Source organism: Lolium perenne, chromosome 4, assembly GCF_019359855.2.
Source record: "Lolium perenne isolate Kyuss_39 chromosome 4, Kyuss_2.0, whole genome shotgun sequence".
NCBI classification, from domain to species: domain Eukaryota; kingdom Viridiplantae; phylum Streptophyta; class Magnoliopsida; order Poales; family Poaceae; genus Lolium; species Lolium perenne.
The window spans coordinates 348,395,420-348,416,709 of NC_067247.2; positions in this window are offsets into that span (position 1 = coordinate 348,395,420).

Genomic DNA, 21,290 nt, shown 5'->3' on the forward strand with positions numbered 1-21,290 from the left:
GTGACGGAAACATCCACCCATGTCTCTAGTATAAAAGTATTTCCGCACAAGAAAATAACCTTGGCAACTTTAATTACTTTGCCGTGTTGCTAAGACCCTAAAGTGGGCACATTCCTCGCATATAATCTTTGATATTATTTTTCCCAATGAGCCAATGGTTGCACAACGACACTATAGTCTATAGGGTGATTGATGAACACACACATATTCTAGTGGAAACGCAAACTATTTGCACGTTTTTAGTTATTGATTTATACTCCAATAGCCATGCTATGGATTTGTTAACAATATTGCAAAGGTTTTTTTTGCATGGTTTCTACATACCTCATGTTAAAATGTTGGGACAATGTTGCAAACACATATATAAGTTGCATTCGAAGTTTTTATGTTGCAATGGTCAGAAGCTCGTAATCTCACAATTAAGTGAGAATTGACAACGAAGGATGTAGCTGACACTTATGCGGAAACCCATTTACTAAAGGGTCCTTAGCCCCCTCCATTGACGGGTTTGTGCTCCATTAGAGGAAGTCAAACTTCTAATAACGGGTTAGAATCGTTGAAGAAATAGCCCTCTACTAACGGGTTGGCTTGTTAGTTGGAAGTCCTAGCTAGCAGACCCCTAGATGGGTTTCGATCGACGTGTTCTTGTTTTCAGCCTGTCACTGGTGTCCTTTTCATATTTAAACATAATTGTCACAATTCAGAAATTCTCCACATTTTTACCAATTTTCTTAACGTTACATTTACACCACATACTCATATCATACGCATATAACCAAACACACATTCATACACATATATTCAGATTTTTCTTTTACAACTACGACATACACGGTGAGGATGAGACCACATCCTCCTCATATATGTCTTAAATAGGATCTTATAATTACAATAAATTTGACATGTATGTGTATAGTGTATATTCTAACTTTTATGGATATTATGATGGAAAAAATACTTTAGGATCGTGTCTACTTATTTCTTTAACGTTATTGTATTTTCAGTAATACCGAAATAAGCTTCAAAATCTGGAAACCCAGAAGGATACCAAAATACGTAATAACAACATGATAGCAACCATCCGATCAAAAAGTTAAAATTGGTAGTTAGTTTGTTTCAATTGGTGTTCATCCAATAGAATATCTTCATAATCACTTGTATACCCTCCATCCAAAATCAACGTAATAGATTATGTTGTCATTTATTCTTGAAAATTTAATGTGTTTGTGTCCATATATATGTTTGTACAACACATCTTTTCATATTGTTTTGCAATGATATATTTTTGGTTTTTTTAAATCTAATTAATTATGGCATATGGTCGGGAAAACTATTCTCTCCGTCCAGAAATATAGGGGATACGAATTTAGTCAAAAGTCAAAGCTGAACGATTTTGACGAAATATACAGAAGGGGATATCAACAACTAAATACAGAAGAAAATACACAATGAAATGATATCTAATGGTGGATATATTGATATTGATTTGGTATTGTAGATCTTCCTATATTTGCATATATACTTGGTAGAACTTACAAACCTTCGACTCCTCTAACGATATTCTTATGTGATGTAGTTTTGGATGAAAGGAGTGCCATTCAATTTTTTCTTAAAGAACCCAGAACATTTATGGAGATTGGGGCTGCATTGTTGATCTCATAAAAAGAATGAGATTCATGAAATCTAATTCATAGTTTTTTACAATTTAAATGGATGTATGCCTATTTATCTGAATTATGTGTGTGTGCTAAATAAAATACTCCTCATTAGTTTTACAAGAAAATGCATATATGTGTACATAAGTATGTTCTAAGGGCCTACACAAAGTGTGTTGGAAAATTAAAAATGTTTCTTTGCTTTAGGGATTTTATTCCCTAATTTATTTAATGGTATGCCTAAATAGACTTTAATAACATATCTGAATCGGACGAATACCAAATTATGTAATAGTAAGTTGCACAAAATATCATCAAGAAAATTCAAACCAATAATTTTGTTCCGATTTGTGTTGATGTGAACGATGTTAATAATCAGTTCCATACTCTCTAGCTAGATTGAAAGTGACTAATAACTTCCTTGATTTTTTAAATATTGATTCAAAATTCTATCATAATTTTTGTATATAGGTTTTTTCATCGTCTATGCTATGATATACATTATTATTTCTATAACTAACTAACTAACTAACTAACTAACTGGGGCATATAGCAAGGAAACTACCATTTTCATTATCTAAAGAGACCCCAAATACTTATGGAGGCCTGAGACTATTATAATCCTATAAAAAAATTGAGATTTTATAAAACATATTTGTTTTTTTTTTCAATTCAAATGGATTTCTTTCTATTTACCGGAATTCCTTAAAATTTGAACTATACATGTTAGGAGATATTAAAAATTATAAGCATATTCACATGTGTGTACATAAGAATGTCATAAGCTCTTAATCAAAGTATGATGGAAATTGAAATGTTTGTTTATTTTGAATATGATCATCACACCCGGTCTCTAAGAAAACCCAATATCTAGAGTTAGTCGACGCATCGACAATGCACTTAGTACTTAAATCGGTACAAAATTTAAAAAGAAAAAACATTAATTAATGATTGAATTTGTATCCCAACTTAAAGTCTCTCGAAGTGTAGCTTCAAGTATGGCACACCCTTCCTACCATGTGGTGGAGCCATCTATATTATCTTGTCACGCTTCACAAATACTACTACAAATAATATTATAATTTATGTTCTACTAATAATGAAGTATTGAAGCACACTGACCCAGATAGAGACGATCTGTCCGTTTGTTGAGTTTGTTGCGCCCATATCCTCCAGAAGTAGCCACACCAGGGCTAGCCAGCCGGCCTAACTCCGTCGATGGACATGCCTCTTCTAACATTCTATATGATGCACGACCTGATCTGATCGCTAATCCATGGTACTGTGTTTGACGTGGACTCGTCAGGCTGGGATATGATTGCCGATGCGGTGCTGTCGATCTCCGTTGTTCACCACGGTACGGTTTTGGTTACCCCAGCTCGATCAAGAACCCTGGACCTGCCAAGGACACATGAACCCTCTCCAGGCTAGAGTTCCGTGCAGAGCTTCAGAAGAAGCAGCTCGTGGATGCAGAGAGATTTCCCGGCCGTGTTCGAAGTACAGAGAGACTGAATAAGATCGAAATGAATAGTGACAATGATAGTCGACCGGACTGTATTTCGTATTTTCAACGTTGGGGAATGAATGAAGAGGATCAACCGACACAGTTAACAGTTAGCCACTCAATTTAATGGTGGGGCTTGATTTTAACCTCCTAATTGTCCTTGACATGCATGTATGTGACCGCAACCGAATTTAAATTTGAAACGAGACAGCAACAGAATTAAACATAATCCATCCGTATGCACAGCACAGCCCATCTGTAACGATCAGAATTAAACAAAAAACCATGCCAATTAATGCACATATTATGCCTGATAATACAACTATCCACCCATCCAGCCAGCTATGATCGATAAGGAAATGGAACGTTTCATCTCACATACTCCTAACTACCAACCTGATTGGACATGCCACTAGAAGCACAGGGCAAGTGTACACATTTTAAAACACATGCTTAGTGATCATCTAGTATTCGCAGCAAAAAGGTCAAGAAATTTAGCGTATCTTGTCTTTTTTTAGCTTGATCTTGTTCTTCCACTCATTTCTTCTCGGTCGCACTCAATGATCAATGTATGATCACTGCTATTGACCAGGAGAATAAAATTATCATGCGAGTGTGCTCAACACAAAAGCTTCTGAACTTTGAAAACCTGTGTAGTGCAACCCAAATGCCGTTTGATCTGGCCTTTCTCTATAAAATACTATCATCTGATCAGCTGCTCCCATCCGTGCTACAGAGCACGCCGGTAGTGGAACGATCTTTCAGAGCCGAATCGTCAATTCAGTGCCGCGTGGTTTTCACACGTGGAAACATGACGAAGCGCAACGCTGGCGAGGATTAATCCAGACCTGATTCAGTCAGCAAGCAAAATGAGCAGAAAGGAGAGCTGTTTTATTAGTTGGGACGAACCCTTCAGCCAGCGTGTTCTTCAGGTTTCTTTTCTTTTTTCACTTTGGCTTCGTTTTCTGCTTTCCTTTCGGTATCCAGCAGCACTTTCAGAAAACTTTACTCTGCTGTAATGTAACAAAGATTCCTGCGACATATGGACCAATATATTCCTATCTGAAGTTTAGGAATTAGTGGAATTAGTGATGTTACACCTCACCTAGAAAAGGGAGGCTCAAGTGGTGATCTGGATCATTTTTTTTAAACGAGCGGTGATCTGGATCATAGAATCTAGAGCGCTAGCTACTAGCTATTGTCTTGTAAAAAATCGCTTACACACCAATTATTCCATGTCTTTTCACCCAAGGAATACTAGTTAGTACTAGCGTTCTGTCAAAATTAGCTTCTCTTGCCCTGCACTTCATGTTGTCCTCCTACTCTGGTTTTTGATTATTCCCAAATGTTTCTATATTGGTTTTGTGGCACTGTTACTGGGTCTTACTCTATTTATGGTGTTTGAGTACTCCCTAATGTTTCTATATTAGTTTTGTGGCACTGTTACTGGGTCTTACTCTACCTATGGTGTTTGATCACTCCCTAAAGTTTTGTGGCACTGTTACTGGGTCTTACTCTACCTATGGTGTTTGATTACTCTCTAATGTTTCTATATCAGTTTTGTGGCACTGTTGCTGGGAAGCAAGCATGGTACATGGCCGACAATATCTCTTGGAAAAGCGCCAAGGAAAAGAAACCCAGCATGGTAGCTACCAGGTGAATTTCAGACTAGTGCTTGATCAAGTCTAGCATGTCTACTTCACTAGTTTTTTTTAATGATTAGGCCAAAAGAGAGAAAAGGCGTTCCTTAATCATGTCTTCTTGAAGACACTGTACCAGCATTTGGAATTATTAGGAAAAAGATTTTCTTTAACAGTGTTAGAGTTACAGAGCTGCTTCGTGGCATGTAAGATGAGAACGCAATCGAACATGATTGGTTTGTTGGCCAGTCCTGCAGGTCCCTCTAGAGCGCCCAAGATTTAACACCAAAAGTTAGATAAAAAGGTGAGTGTGCCTCTTAAATAAAGAAACTTAAAAAGATGAAGATGAGATGGATGCGCATATTAACCTAGTAGAGGATCAGGATCAGCAGCAGCAGCAGGGTTACATAGCCTTGAAGGCAACTCCATGGCCAAACCTGACCACCTACTACGCCGAGTTCGATTTCCATTGATGATCGGTCACTTGGAGATGAGTTCTTTCCTTTTCCCACCAAATCTCCGATGGATTCCTTTGTCTTTCAGTTAAGAAAGTTCTGATGGGAAGTTCACTGCTGGGTTCTTCCAACGTTCCAATGGGTGGTTGATGGCTCGCTTGACCTACTGGCTTGGCTAGCTAGGATTGAGGGAGGGATCTAAAGGCTTTCTTTGTTATGTTAGTGGAGATCTAGTTGTATGCAGCTCATGTTCCACACACCACCACTGCATTGATCGTACTTCAGGGAAGAATCAGTGCTCGTGCAATCTGTCTCGAGTCACTCAGGCCATCCATAGTGTTCAGTATTCAGTTTGTTGGTCTAGAATTAGAATTCAGGGACAGGGAGCAGAAATGCTAATTTGTGAGAGATTCTTAGCAATGTTGCGAATGATTCTTGTGCCGGAACGCAGAGATGCAGAGCCTGAACCGGGAGAGGACGCTGGTACGGTTGCTGGCCTCGCTGGATCCGTTCCGTTTTGCATCGGGACCCAAAATGATGGATCGGTTTCCTGTCCGACGGCGACGGCGCCAGAGCGATCGATCTCGCTGCCGCGCTCGGTGGTCGCTTTTGGGCATCTTTGGCGGGGCCCCGGCGCGATCTCATGATTTACGGCGACGGATGGATGCGGCGAGCCCATCTCGCCGACGGCGCACCTGCCGCTCGAGCTCATCCGGCCGCCCGGGCGGCGCGACCGACCGAAGCTGGCGTGCATATGGCTACGGATTTGATCGGCTTCCGCCGTGATAGATCGATCGAGGATTCGAGGTGTGGGTCGGTCACGCATGCGTCTGATCAGTAGAGTTGCGGCGCTACTTTTCACCTGGCAGCCACGTGGTCGTGCGGTGCGCTCTACAACTTTTCAGAAGTGTGATTTCCCTCTTTTTTTTTCTACAGTAGAAAATATTGTTAAACACAAAAATGTTACTCCCTCCGTCTATTAATAGTTGTCAGGAGGTTCGTTTAAATTTGGATGTATCTATGCACTAAAAAGTGTCTAGATACATCCGAATTTAGACAAACTTTTGACATCTAAAAATGGACTGTAGTACTAGAGTTGTGAAACATAGATTGACAAAGTCATACCGAGCGGTCCGTGAGCTAACTATAAACAAAAACATAGATTGACAAAGTCATCGCTAGTTAATTTGCGGAAAAAAGTCACCGCTAGTTAGGATCCAGAGGCGGACATCTCTTAAACCCGTATTTAGGTATATTAAAAATATACCTAAAAATATGCTCTAGTAATTGGTATCTCCATGATATTAATATATACTTTTTATCAAAAAAGGTCTATATTAAAAAATAAAAAATGTGTTGATCTCAAACAAAAAAAGTGCACCAGGTTGACTTTTAGAACCCCTGTATGCGGGCTACTGCTTGTACCTCTATCCCTAGTGTCTTGTATGAAAGAAAAACACCACCTTTTATGGAGAAAAAAATATTAATTTGTGAAATAAAATATTTAATATTCAAAAAAGTTAGCAGAAGAGCATAATACTCATTTTAACATAGTCAGTGTTTTATACTTGAAATTCCAGGCATGCAAAATACATTAACATATACATGCATATATTCTTTAGCATGTTCGAAACATTATAAATTTCCAGTCAGGAAATGTGCTCCCGGTGCAACTTCGAATTTCTAAATATTTTATTATCAAAATTACCAGGTGCAACTTCAAAGGAGTACTTAAAAATAGAAACCTGGAAATAGCAATGGAGAAGATAAATACAAATTGCACAAACCCAGTGGAAAACAAAATATGGTGTTGGATGTGAAACGTGCGGTCCAGATTGACCCCGGCCATCGCAATAACCCCATGGTATATTTTCATTCTTCCTTCCTTCCGGCCATCTACCCCCTCCCCCCAGTGACAGCTTAGCTTTGTGACCTGGCAATTTCGATGAGGTCCGGTCCCGGTGATGTACCAAAGGCGTTGTCACGTGGCGGTTGAGAGCCAGGGTTACAAGAAGGTTTTTTTTTCCTTCCTAACGCCCCTAGGAACGGATTAGGAGGGAGGGACAAGCGGGGGCAAGACCCTCCTAGCGTTCTAGTTTTTACTTGACAATAATGATTAACCAAATCGTAGTTTTTTTTTGTTAGTACTTCCTCTATCCATTAATGGATGTTGGAGCATCTATTCTTTATATAACTTCTAAAAAAACCCTAGGAAGTCAAATCTTCTCCGTTTCTATCGTTTAATTCTGAAATCAAACCCCGTTCTTCAAATCTCACATAGATCAAGATGGGACACCATGTCTGGGTTAGTGTTGGAGCAGACCAACAAGGCGTCTTCCCGCGGTCGGCAGCTACGGAGGCAGGAGCTCATACATATTTCCAAATCGGCTCCAGGTGGTAGCTGTGCTGTGCCACGGCCTCCATGGATTTCGAAATCGGCTCAACATGGTGGTCGTGCCCCACAACTTCCATGGACGTCCAAGTGGTATCCCCCCTATGTAATTCCCAAAGCTGAATCTTGGGTGGCTTGATTTTTAGCTCCTTGAGCTGCACGGGAGAGGGCTTGGTGGACGACGAGGGAGCGGCGCGGGCGACTACGTGATGGCGAGTGAGGGAGCGTCGGCGAGCAGCACAGGCGGCGACGTGGACACGTGGTGACCAGCGAGGGAGTGACACATGCGACCATGCGGACATGGCACGAAGATGGCCGGGAAGGAGAGACTCTAGTTTTTGTTGGGAATTCGTGGAGTTTTTTTTGGGAAAAATACCTTAGGGATAGAGGGAGTATTATTTTTTGAGAATAGCCAGATTGCAGTTTTTTAGGGGTGCCAGATCATAGTTAAACTGCTCCAGCAACTTTTTTATACACAAACATACCTTTATTCATGCAAGTTTAAAGTTACAGGCATGTTCAAAACAGCTGGTGGCTCTAAGAACCAAACATGTCTACCTCCAAGCAAGGACGAAGCAAACCTTGCCATTCTATGGGCTTCACCATTCATCTCCCTCCGCTCATGAACGAACGATGTCATTCTTCTCTCCCTAGCTTGCTCCTTGACCTCCATCGGAATGCTTCCGTAGATGCCAAAGTTAGCTCCATGGAGACCATTAATCACTTCGAGGCATTCCAAAGCTACCTTCACAGGTCCTACCTATAGATCCTCAACAAGTTCAAGAGATTCCCGGCACGCTAGGGCTTCAAGAGTTTTTCGATGAGATATCCCCTCAAAGACCATAGCTGACGCACCTAGGAAAACACCTCTCTCCGATCGGCACACTGCAGCGATGACGCCCTTCGCATTTGTCATCACCACGGCCGTGTCGACATTGATCTTCGCTGATCCCGACGGTGGAAGAATCCACTTCATCTTCATCTTCTCTGGTGGCAGAACTTTGCCAGGTGAATTCGATAAAGTCTGCTCGCTTCCAGGTCCTCGAGAAAGTGGTTCACAAACCCCACTGACGGTGCTTGATGGAAGCGGTTGGGGAACCCCAAGAGGAAGGTGCGATGAGCGCAGCGGAAAGTTTTCCCTCAGTAAGAAACCAAGGTTTAATCGACCAGTAGGAGAAATGTGTGACTTCTGAAGGTGTTACTAGCTGACTAGTGGCAGGGTGCACTACCGGCGTCAGCAACAACGTGGAACCTGCACACAACACAACCAAAATACTTTGCCCCAACTTACAGTGAGATTGTCAATCACACCGGTTTGTTGAACACAAAGGATTAGACATATCGAGTGGAAAGAGATGTTGCAGTAATTAAAGAGAACAGTGCCTGCAGAAAGTAAACAGAACAGGATTGCATTGGTCGAATTTATCAGTGTAAAGGAAAGGACCGGGGTCCACAGTTCACTAGAGGTGTCTCTCCATAAAGATAAATAACATGCTGGGTGAACAAATTACAGCTGGACAATTGATAGAATATCGACCATACATGACAAGATGATTACTATGAGATTCATTTGGGCATTACAACATATTACATAGACAGTAATCCAACTGCGTCTATGACTAATAATCCACCTTCCGGTTATCGTCCGAACTCCTTCTAGTATTAAGTTGCTAGCAACAGATTATCGCATTAAGCAATATGTGTAAAGTAAACAATAGAATTACCCTTGGATAAAACATTGTTGTTTTCTCCCAAGTAACAACAACATATCTACAATCTTAGAAGTTATTGTCACTCTTCCAGAAAACTAGAGGCATGAACCTACTATCGAGCATAAATACTCCCTCTTGGAGTCACAAGCATATACTTGGCCAAAGTATCTACTAAAAATGGAGAGCATGCAAGATCACAAATAACATATGATAAGAATATATAATCGATCTCAACATAGTACACAATATTCATAGGATCTCAGCAAACACAACATGTAGTATTACATAAGGATGATCTTCATCATGTAGGGTAGCTCACAAGATCTAAAAATGAGGCACAAATTGGAGAAGACAACCATCTAGCTACTTCTATGGACCCATAGTCCAGGGATGAACTACTCACGCATCACTTCGGAGGCGGGCATGGCGACGTAGATGCCTCCGGCGATGATTTCTCCCTCCGGCAGGGTGCTGGGAAGAGCTTCAAAACCCTCTCGAGCTAGGGTCTGCAATGGCGGCCGCGACGGAACTTTTCGTGGATGAAGGTTCGGGTCTTCAATGTTTTCCCGCGATCGTGAATAAATAGACGGAGGGGCGATGTCGGTGGAGGCCAGGGGGCCAACACCACCCCTAGGCGCGGGCCAGGGCTAGGTCGCGCCGAGGGCTGGCGTGGCCGCCCTGCTGCCTCTTTTCGACCCCCCCTATGGACTTTGTCTTCATTACAGACAAATATTGACTTCGGCTTTTGTTTCGTCCAATTCCGAGAATATTTCCTGTACAACTTTTCTGAAATACAAAACAGCATAAAAAAGGGAACTGACACTGTGGCATCTTGTTAATAGGTTAGTGCCGGAAAATGTATTAAAGTGCAACAAAACATGAACAAAACATATATAAATTGCTGTAAAACAAGCATGGAGCATCAAAAATTATAGATACGTTTGAGACGTATCAGCATCCCCAAGCTTAACTCCTGCTCATCCTCGAGTAGCTAAGTGATAACAAAATAATTTTTGAGGTGACATGAAGCCAACACAATCTTGATAAGGCATTGTAAAGCATTGTGAGCTGGGATCTAAGTACTCTAAACATAGGCATGATATATATAATTCAAACAATGAAACTTAGCAACTATGTTATAACATGAGAAGTAACTCAAACAAAGGATCATGAATAATAGTGCATTGAAAGCAACTGTTTAGTTATGAGCGTAGATAAAACATAGCAAAGTGGTACTCAACATGTCCTTTATGAAGTAGTAAAATATAAATACTAGGACACTGATACGTCTCCAACGTATCTATAATTTCTTATGTTCCATGCTAGTTTTATGACAATATCTACATGTTTTATTCATACTTTATATCGTTTTGATGCATTTTCCGGCACTAACCTATTAACAAGATGCCGAAGTGCCAGTTCCTGTTTTCTGCTGTTTTTGGTTTCAGAAATCCTAGTAAGGAAATATTCTCGGAATTGGACGAAATCAAGGCCCACGATCTTATATTTCCACGAAGCTTCCAAAACACCGGAGAGGCACCAGAGGGGAGGCCCAGGGCCTCCACACATGGTGGCGGCGCAGCCAGAGGGGAGGGCGCGCCCCCCTGGTGTGTGGGACCCCCAGACCCCTTCCGACTCCGTTTCTTCGCATATATAAGTCGTCGTGACCTAAAACTTCGAGACGAATAAGCCACGATACGGAAAACCTTCCAGAGCCGCCGCCATCGCGAAGCCAAGATTCGGGGGACATAAGTCTCTGTTCCGGCACGCCGCTGGGACGGGGAAGTGCCCCCGGAAGGAATCTCCATCGACTCCATCGCCATCTTCATCACCGCTGCTGTCTCCTATGATGAGGAGGGAGTAGTTCTCCATCGAGGCTAAGGGATCTACCGGTAGCTATGTGGTTAATCTCTCTCTCATGTACATCAATACAATGATCTCATGAACTGCCTTGCATGATTGAGATCCATATGATGAGCTTTGTATCACTATTAATCTATGTGCTACTCTAGTGATGTTATTAAAGTAGTCTATTCCTCCTTCATGATGTAAAAGTGACGGTGTGTGCATCATGTAGTACTTGGCGTAGGTTATGATTGTAATCTCTTGTAGATTATGGAGTTAACTATTACTACGATAGTATTGATGTGATCTATTCCCCCTTTCATAGCTTAAAGGTGACAGTGTGTAGGCTATGTTAGTACTCGGTCTAAATTGCAATGATCTATTATGCTCTAAAGGTTACTTAAATATGAACACAGAATGTTGTGGCGCTTGTTAACTCCGGCTTGAGGGAGCTCTTGTAGCCCTACACAATGAATGGTGTTTGTTATCCAACAAAAGAGTGTATGTAGCACAAAGGAAGAGAAGTTATTTATTTATGTGATCATTGTTGAGAGTGTCCACTAGTGAAAGTAGGATCCCTAGGCCTTGTTTCCGAATAGAAAAGTTACACCATAGAGAATTGCCTCCCACGCCAGCAAGCTATTTTCTGGCACCGTTTCCAACAAGTTCTGCTACATGTTTACTTGCTGCCATATTTATTTCAGATTGTTATTACCACTCATATTCATCCATATCACTTGTATTTCACTATCTCTTCGCCGAACTAGTGCACCTATACATCTGACAAGTGTATTAGGTGTGTTGGGGACACAAGAGACTTCTTGTATCGTAATTGCAGGGTTGCTTGAGAGGGATATCTCTGACCTCTACCTCCCTGAGTTCGATAAACCTTGGGTGATTCACTTAAGGGAAACTTGCTGCTGTTCTACAAACCTCTGCTCTTGGAGGCCCAACACTGTCTACAGGAATAGAAGCGTGCGTAGACATCAGACACCTTTAAAGTTCAGAGGGCAACTAGATACAAGTAATTTGAGAACAAGTAATAGCATTAATCATGAATCAATCAATAATAATTTTGGGACTATGCACATTGCACTAAGAATGACAACTATGCTCTCTTAATTGGTGCATAAAGTAGAAGATGAAAACTCAACATAAATAGTAAAAGAGAGACTCTTTGCAGAGTAAGAAAGATTAACAAGTTTTATAAACCTTCCAAAAAGTATGGTACTTATTAGCTTTGAGCTCTCATTGCCCATATCATAAGCATCTTGAATGGTTAAAGTTAATGTGATGGCAAATATGAGCTATTTGCTTGACAAATCACAAGTTGAAAATCTCATGCCCCTTGAATACGAGTACCTAAACCTCATGCTACTCAACTCAGGTTCCAAATAAGTTCTTGTCATTGTAAGTATACATGTATCATCGAGAACCGCCAACGGGGTACCTCTTGCCGATGATATGGAAGTACTCTTGTAGGAGCAATCCCATGCCAAATTGACAAGACAAACAGGCAATAATGAGCATCTCAACAATTTTTTATTTACTATGGGTATAGCCTTTTATTGAAAATGCTTCATAGAATGCTCACTATGGTTCGCTGTAAATTTTCACCATGAATGATGCAGGGCTTAGATTAACGGCCCAGGCGTTTCTCTAACTCATATACAAACTCTATGGACTTACAAGTTTCCATTTTATTTCGCACAGCTAGGCATACATAAGCAAAAGAACATGACATCAACTAAAGATGAATAAGTGGAATGTTGAAAGCGTTCCCCATGAAAGCATGGTTATGCTAACTCCCTACTTACAAAATGCAAACATATAAACTTCATAATATAGTCACAATGATCAAGTTTATTAAGTGCAAGAAAATAAATGCGCCATCAAGTTCGTGAGAGCTTTACTGACTAATTTTCTCATGCCAAAATTTAATTTGGAAGATAAATAAAAATATGATGAATATAATTGGAATAGAAATAATGCTACTAGGTAGATATGGTGGACACAATTGGCAAACTTTGGTTTATGGTGGTTGGATGCATGAGTATAGTTCATACTCAGTACAGGCGAAAGCTAGCAAAAGACTCAGAGCGACCTGATACGTCTCCGACGTATCGATAATTTCTTATGTTCCATGCCACATTATTGATGATATCTACATGTTTTATACACATTATATGTCATTATTATGCGTTTTCCGGAACTAACCTATTGACGAGATGCCGAAGGGCCAGCCTCTGTTTCTGCTGTTTTTGGTTCCAGAAATCCTAGTAAGGAAATATTCTCGGAATCGGACGAAATCAATGCCCAGCATCCTATTTTTGGACGAAGCTTCCAGAACACCCGAGAGCCGCCAGAGGAGGGCCCTGTGGGCCCCAGACGACAGGGTGGCACGGCCCAGGCCTTGGCCGCGCCCCCCTAGTGTGTCATCGCCTCGTCGACCCTCCGACTCCGCCTCTTCGCCTATATAAAGGTCCCTGACCTAAAAACCACTATACGTTCGACGAAACCAGAGAAAACCTTCCAGAGCCGCCGCCATCGCGAAGCCAAGATCTGGGAGACAGGAGTCTCTGTTCCGGCACGCCGCCGGGACGGGGAAGTGCCCCCGGAAGGCTTCTCCATCGACACCACCGCCATCTTCATCAACGCTGCTGTCTCCCATGAGGAGGGAGTAGTTCTCCATCGAGGCTCGGGGCTGTACCGGTAGCTATGTGGTTCATCTCTCTCCTATGTACTTCAATACAATAATCTCATGAGCTGCCTTACATGATTGAGATTCATATGATGATGCTTGTAATCTAGATGTCATTATGCTAGTCAAGTGGATTTTACTTATGTGATCTCCGGAGACTCCTTGTCCCACGTGTGTAAAGGTGACAGTGTGTGCACCGTGTGGGTCTCTTAGGCTATATTTCACAGAATACTTATTCGCTGTTATGAATGGCATAGTGAAGTGCTTATTTATATCTCTTTATGATTGCAATGTGTTTTGTATCACAATTTATCTATTTGCTACTCTAGTGATGTTATTAAAGTAGTTTATTCCTCCTGCACGGTGTAATGGTGACAGTGTGTGCATCGTGTAGTACTTGGCGTAGGCTATGATTGTGATCTCTTGTAGATTATGAAGTTAACTATTGCTATGATAGTATTGATGTGATCTATTCCTCCTTTCGTAGTGTGAAGGTGACAGTGTGCATGCTATGTTAGTACTTGGTTTGGTTATGTTGATCTGTTATGCACTCTAAGGTTATTTAAACATGAACATTGAATATTGTGGAGCTTGTTAACTCCGGCATTGAGGGTTCGTGTAATCCTACACAGTTAGTGGTGTTCATCATCCAACAAGAGGGTGTAGAGTCTAGCATCTATTTATTTATTCTGTTATGTGATCAATGTTGAGAGTGTCCACTAGTGAAAGTATGATCCCTAGGCCTTGTTCCTAAATATCGCTATCGCTGCTTGTTTATCGTTCCGTTACATGTTTATCGCCTGCAATATTACTACCATCAATCGCACGCCAGCAAGCACTTTTTCTCGGCGCCGTACTACTGCTCATATTCATTCATACCACTTGTATTTCACTATCTCTTCGCCGAACTAGTGCACCTATTAGGTGTGTTGGGGACACAAGAGACTTCTTGCTTTGTGGTTGCAGGGTTGCATGAGAGGGATATCTTTGACCTCTTCCTCCCTGAGTTCGATAAACCTTGGGTGATCCACTTAAGGGAAACTTGCTGCTGTTCTACAACCCTCTGCTCTTGGAGGCCCAACACTGTCTACAAGAATAGAAGCACCCGTAGACATCACGACCAACTAAGAGAGGAATAATGGTCTTAATCATGCATAGCGACAAAACATTATCAATCAAAGCATAAAGTGATATTAGAAGTCAACAACTAAATGATCATAGAGGCTTTAGTTGACTGGTTATAGTCATAACATGGTATAAGCATGCACCAAGTCAACCCAATAAAGCATCAAAGTAGAATACCACAATGTTATGCTTTTATGATGGAAGCAACACATGATTCTTTCAATGACACATTATGCACTCTCAGCTATTTGAAACAAGTCATGCTACAACAATAAATACTAAGCACATGACAAGAATAACATCCAACATGACAGGCCAAAATCTATGACATAGTCTAGACAAGGTTCCTTGCATCACTATAGTCATGAAACATTTTACTCGTCTCCAACACCAATCAACTTATTTGAAATATCTCTCAAATATGAAAGAAAATATAGACCAGAGAGCTAATCATACATAAACAAAGAATACTAACGAGCTCTAAACAAAATTCAAATGAAATAACAAGAGCTAAACGCAGTACTAGCAAGCTAGACCACTCGCAGAACAATAACAGTGAAAACTAGAGTGTTCTATGCAATTAAAACGGAGCGGGTCTTTTCCAAAATAAATGTGCCGGAATCAAACATATGCTACAGAAAACAAAAAAAACTAAACCAAAAACAAAAATAAAGACGCTCCAAGAACAACACATACGTATGAAGCAATAAAAATGTAGCGCATAGAGGGATGACATGTTGCTTTGTTGATGAAGAGGGGATGCTTTGGGCATACCTAAGCTTTGACGTTTGTACCTCTTGAATATTTCTTGGGGTGCAGGGACATCCCCAAGCTTGAGCTTTTGTCCATTCTTCATCTCATCACATCATTCTTCTCTCCCTATACTTGAAAACTTCCTTCATACAAAACTTCACACAATTCTCCATTAGCAGCATTAGTACAATCAAAATAAACAAATCCACTTCGGGTCAGTTATAACATATATAAATTATCTGTTAAAACATTAGCTACTGTAGCAACTCTTCAAAAATCTCTTTTGATCAAAAGAACTCAAAAATAAAAAGATTAAGAGGCAAATGCAAATAGTGACAGAAATCTGTCAAAACAAAACAACATGCAAAAATCAATTTTTTTTGAAAATCTTCTGTTGCTCATTTCGAAAAGTGATAAACTAACAAAAGTTAGATAATAACCTAGGTCATACGCAAAAAAAAATTGGCAGATCAAAATTCCGCTCTGGCTATTTATAAGGATTTTTATGGTGATAGCACAGAATCTGTTTTCAGGACAACAACTTCCCCAAATCTTACTTTCTCCCATTAGAGGCTATTCTTGGCAAAAATGAAATAAAAATAATAAGGAGAGATCATTAAATAGGTAATAACTTCCAAGAGTGCTTTTCTTTAACGCCTTTCAGCTAGGCGCAGAAAAAGAGCTACCATCAAGTATATCAAGTGAAGAAGCATCAACATCATAATTTGTTCTAATAATGGAGTCATAAGGTGATTTCTTTCTTTTCCGAGGGAAGTGTTCCAAACCTTTCTTGAGTGGGAATTGATATTTAATCTCTCATATCAATAGCAGCACCAACAGTTCTAAGAAACGATCTTCCCAAAATAATTGGACAAGAAGCATGCATTCAATATTCAAAAAAACAAAATCAATGGGTACAAGGTTATTGTTAACCATAATAAGAACATTATCAACTCTCCCCAAAGGTTTATTTGCAGCAATATCAACAAGATGAACATCCAAATAAAATTGTTCCAACGGTGGCAAGTCAAGCATATCATAGATTTTTCTAGGCATAAAAGAAATACTTGCACCAAGATCACATAAAGCATTGCAATCAAAGCCATCAATTTCATCTTAATGATGGGCTCCCAGCCATCTTCTAACTTTTTAGAAATAGAAGCTTCACGTTTTAATTTCTCTTCTCTAATTTGCATAAGAGCATTTGTAATGTGATTCTTGAAAGCCATATTTATAACACTAGAATTAGGACTTATAGCAAGATTTTGTAAGAACTTAATTACTTCAGAGATATTACAATCATCAAAATCAAAGTCATTATTATCAAAGGTAAAAGGACTCTTGTCTCCCATACTCCGAAAAATTTCAGCAAACTTATCAGGAGCAGTTTCAGTTGTTCTAGGCAATTTTGTAGAAGTAGCGGGGACTTTTCCTACACAAATTATTTTACCATTAATTGTAGGAGAGTGGCTAGCATTTGAAACTTTATTACTACTGGTGGTGGTGATGGTACAAACTTTAGTCAAATTATTTTTTCTAGCAATTTTATCTTCTCTTTCCCACCTAGCATGCAAGTCCGCCAACATCCTAACATTTTCATCAATTCTAACTTGAATGGAATTCAAAGTTTTACTTTCTTTAACATCATGAGGCAACACTTTTAATTTAAGAAATTAAACATCATGAGCAAGGCTATCAACTTTAGAAGCAAGATCATCAATTTTTCCAAAGTTTTCCTCAACGGTTTTGTTGAAAGCAGTTTGTCTACTAATAAAATCCTTAAGCATGACTTCAAGATCAGAGAATGAACTTCTATTATTGTTGTAGGAATTACCATAATAATTGCCATAAGCATTACCATTATTAGAAGGATATGGCCTATAATTGTTGCTACCAAAATTATTCCTATAAGCATTGTTGTTGAAATTGTTGTTTTTAATGAAGTTCACATCAACATGCTCTTCTTAAGCAACCAAAGAACCTAACGGAATATTATTTGGATCAACATGTGCTTTCCCATTGACAAGCATAGACATAATAGTATTAATTTTATCACTCAAGGAGGAGGATTCTTCGATAGAATTTACCTTCTTACCTCATGAAGCTCTCTCGGTGTGCCATTCAGAATAATTTGTCATCATATCATCAACTAATTTAGTTTCAGCCCCCAAATTAATGGACATAAAGGTACATCCAGTATCTTAATTCAGAAGATTTCTGGGCAAAAAATTAGTCCTGCATAAAAAGTTTGGATGATCATCCAAGTAGTCAGTCCATGTGTGAGACAATTCTTTACCAAAGATTTCATTCTTTTCCAAGCTTGAGCAACATGTTCATTATCAAATTGTCTAAATTTCATTATATCGCTTCTCAAAGATATAATCTTAGTAGGAGGATAATATTTTCTAATAAAAGCATCTTTGCATTTAACTCAAGAATCAATATTATTTCTAGGCAAAGATAGCAACCAATCTTTAGCTCTATCTCTCAAAGAGAAAGGCAACAATTTCAGTTTTATAATGTCACCATCTATATCCTTATATTTTTGCATCTCACAAAGTTCAACAAAATTATTAAGGTGAGAAGCGGCATCTTCAGTACTAACACCAAAAAAATTCTCTTTCATAACAAGATTTAATAAAGCAAGTTTAATTTCATAGAAGGTTGCTTCGGGAGCAGGTGGAGCAATAGGTGTACAAATAAAATCATTGTTGTTTGTGCTAGTAAAGTCACACAACTTAGTATTTTCAGCGGAACCCATTTTAGCAAAATTAAAACTAAGCAACAAAAATAGCAGTTATAATAGAAACTAATTTTTTGTGTGTTTTTGATATAATAGAGAAAACAAAATAAAATAATGTAAACTACGCAAAACTATAACAAAGTAAAGAGATTGGAGATGGGAGACTCCCGTTGCAGAAATCCTCTTTCTCCCCGGCAACGGCGCCAGAAAATCTTGACGGTGCTTGATGGAAGCGGTTGGAACCCCAAGAGGAAGGTGTGATGAGCGGCAAGTTTTCTCTCAGTAAGAAACCAATGTTTAATCGACCAGTAGAAGAAAGGCATGACTTCTGAAGGTGTTGCTAGCTGACTAGTGACAAGGCGCACTACCGGCGTTAGCAATAACGTGGAACCTGCACACAACACAACCAAAATATTTTGCCCCAACTTACAATGAAGTTATCAATCTCACCGGTTTGCTGAACACAAAGGATTAGACGTATCGAGTGGAAAAAGATGCTTGCAGTAATTAAAGAGAATAGTGCCTGCAGAAAGTAAACAGAACATGATTGTAGTGGTTGAATTTATCACTGTAAAGGAAAGGACCGGGGTCCATAGTTCACAAGAGGTGTCGCTCCATAAAGATAAATAACATGCTGGGTGAACAAATTACAGCTGGACAATTGACAGAATATCGACCATACATGACAAGATAATTACTATGAGATTCGTTTGGAAATTACAACATAATACATAGACCGTAATCCAACTGCATCTATGACTAATAATCTACCTTCCGATTATCGTCTGAACCCCTTCCAGTATTAAATTGCTAGCAACAGATTATCGCATTAAGCAATGTGTGTAAAGTAAACAATAGAATTACCCCTTGGATAAAACATTGTCGTTTTTTCCCTAGTAGCAACAACACATCTACAATCTTAGAAGTTATTTTCACTCTTCGAGAAAACTAGCATTACATAAGGATGATCTTGATCATGTAGGACAGCTCACAAGATCTAAACATGAGGTACAAATTGGAAAAGACAACCATCTAGCTACTGTTATGGACTCATAATCCAGGGATGAACTACTCATGCATCACTTCGGAGGCGGGCATGGCGATGTAGATGCCTTCGGCGATGATTTCCCCCTCCGGTAGGGTGCCGGGAAGAGCTTCAGAACCCTCCCGGGGTAGGGTTTGCAATGGTGTCCGAGATGGAATTTTTCGTGGATGGAGGCTCGGATCTTTAGGGTTTTCCTGAGATCATGAATAAATAGGCAGAGGGGCGATGTCGGTGGAGGCCAGGGAGCCACACCACCCCTAGGCGTGGGCCAGGGCTAGGCCGCGCCTAGGGATGGCGTGGCCGCACTGCTGCCTCTCTTCGACCCCCCCCCCCCCCCCTGGACTCTGTCATCGTTACGGAAAAATATTAACTTCGATTTTTATTTCGTCCAATTCCGAGAATATTTCCTGTACAACTTTTCTGAAATACAAAACAACAGAAAACAGAAAACAGAAAACTGACACCGTGGCATCTTGTTAGTAGATTAGTGCCGAAAAATGTATAAAAGTGCAACGAAGCATCAGCAAAACATATATAAATTGGTGTAAAACAAGCATGAAACATCAAAAATTATAGATACGTTTGAGATATATCACCCACCGTTGCTATATGGCTTTGAAAAACATCTTCATGGACCGCGCATGCCAAATTGCCCATAGGGCGAGGAGTATATGCGTGTGATATCTTCACGTGGCATCATCTCGAACATTGAAAACTGCTCCAACAACTAATTTCGCCACCACCAACGATGAGGCCCAACTCTCCAACTGTGCAAGTTCATCTATATCAGACCGAAAACTAGCCCAGGAGGCTGTAGGCCTGTAGCCCACCATCGGAGGACAACAACTGGACATGTTATTAGATTTTCCTTTGTAAGTTTTTACGGCTACAAGCCTACAAGGCTACAAGTCTACAACCGCGATGGAGATCGTTCCATTTTCCTGCAATTCATGCCCGGGTTCCACGCCCGCCGCCGAGGCCTACGGCAATTTCGTTCTCTCCCCGTCGAAGACTAGAAGAGGACGGATTCACCGATCCATGGCTGCACGGCCACGAGCGGAGGAACGAGCCAATAAAGCACAAGGGTTAATCTACTCTATTCTCGTCTCTCATTACTTAGTCCTTTGATTGCTTGTTCAGTTGATTGCTTCCATTGAACAACGTATTTATATTTAGGGGGTTTAGATAGGAATTATCTATTACACTCTGTGGAGGAGCCTCACTCTAGATTCCGTTGGCCCTATCGGCTCTGGCGACTCCGTCCTATGCTGACATCTGTGAGTAATTTCTACTTCCAGTCAGAAATTTACTTTGAGGCACTAATAATTCACCTTTTCTACTCCCAGATCCCTGTTGCAAATCGATAGACTCACTAATAATTCACCTTTTCTTGCTAAAATACCTGAAACAATACAAACAATACCGTCACAGCCTGAAAACAAAATTGCCCCCATTTCCAGTTCGTACTCCTGCAGAGATCCATTGCTCCTCGCTGAACAGTTCATACTTCTTTGCGGATGCGCAGATACATCTCATCAAGTCTAGTCTGATGGACAAACCAAGAAGTCAAGAAGGCTCCATCCAAAACAAAATGGATGCTTCCAAGAGGATGGTGAGATCGAATGTATCAGTGCAGCTTCACCTTCTGCCGACTGTAAGGATCACCATGCCTTGTTTATACCAATCACCTAGTCCACTCCACTACTTGACTCGAACTTAT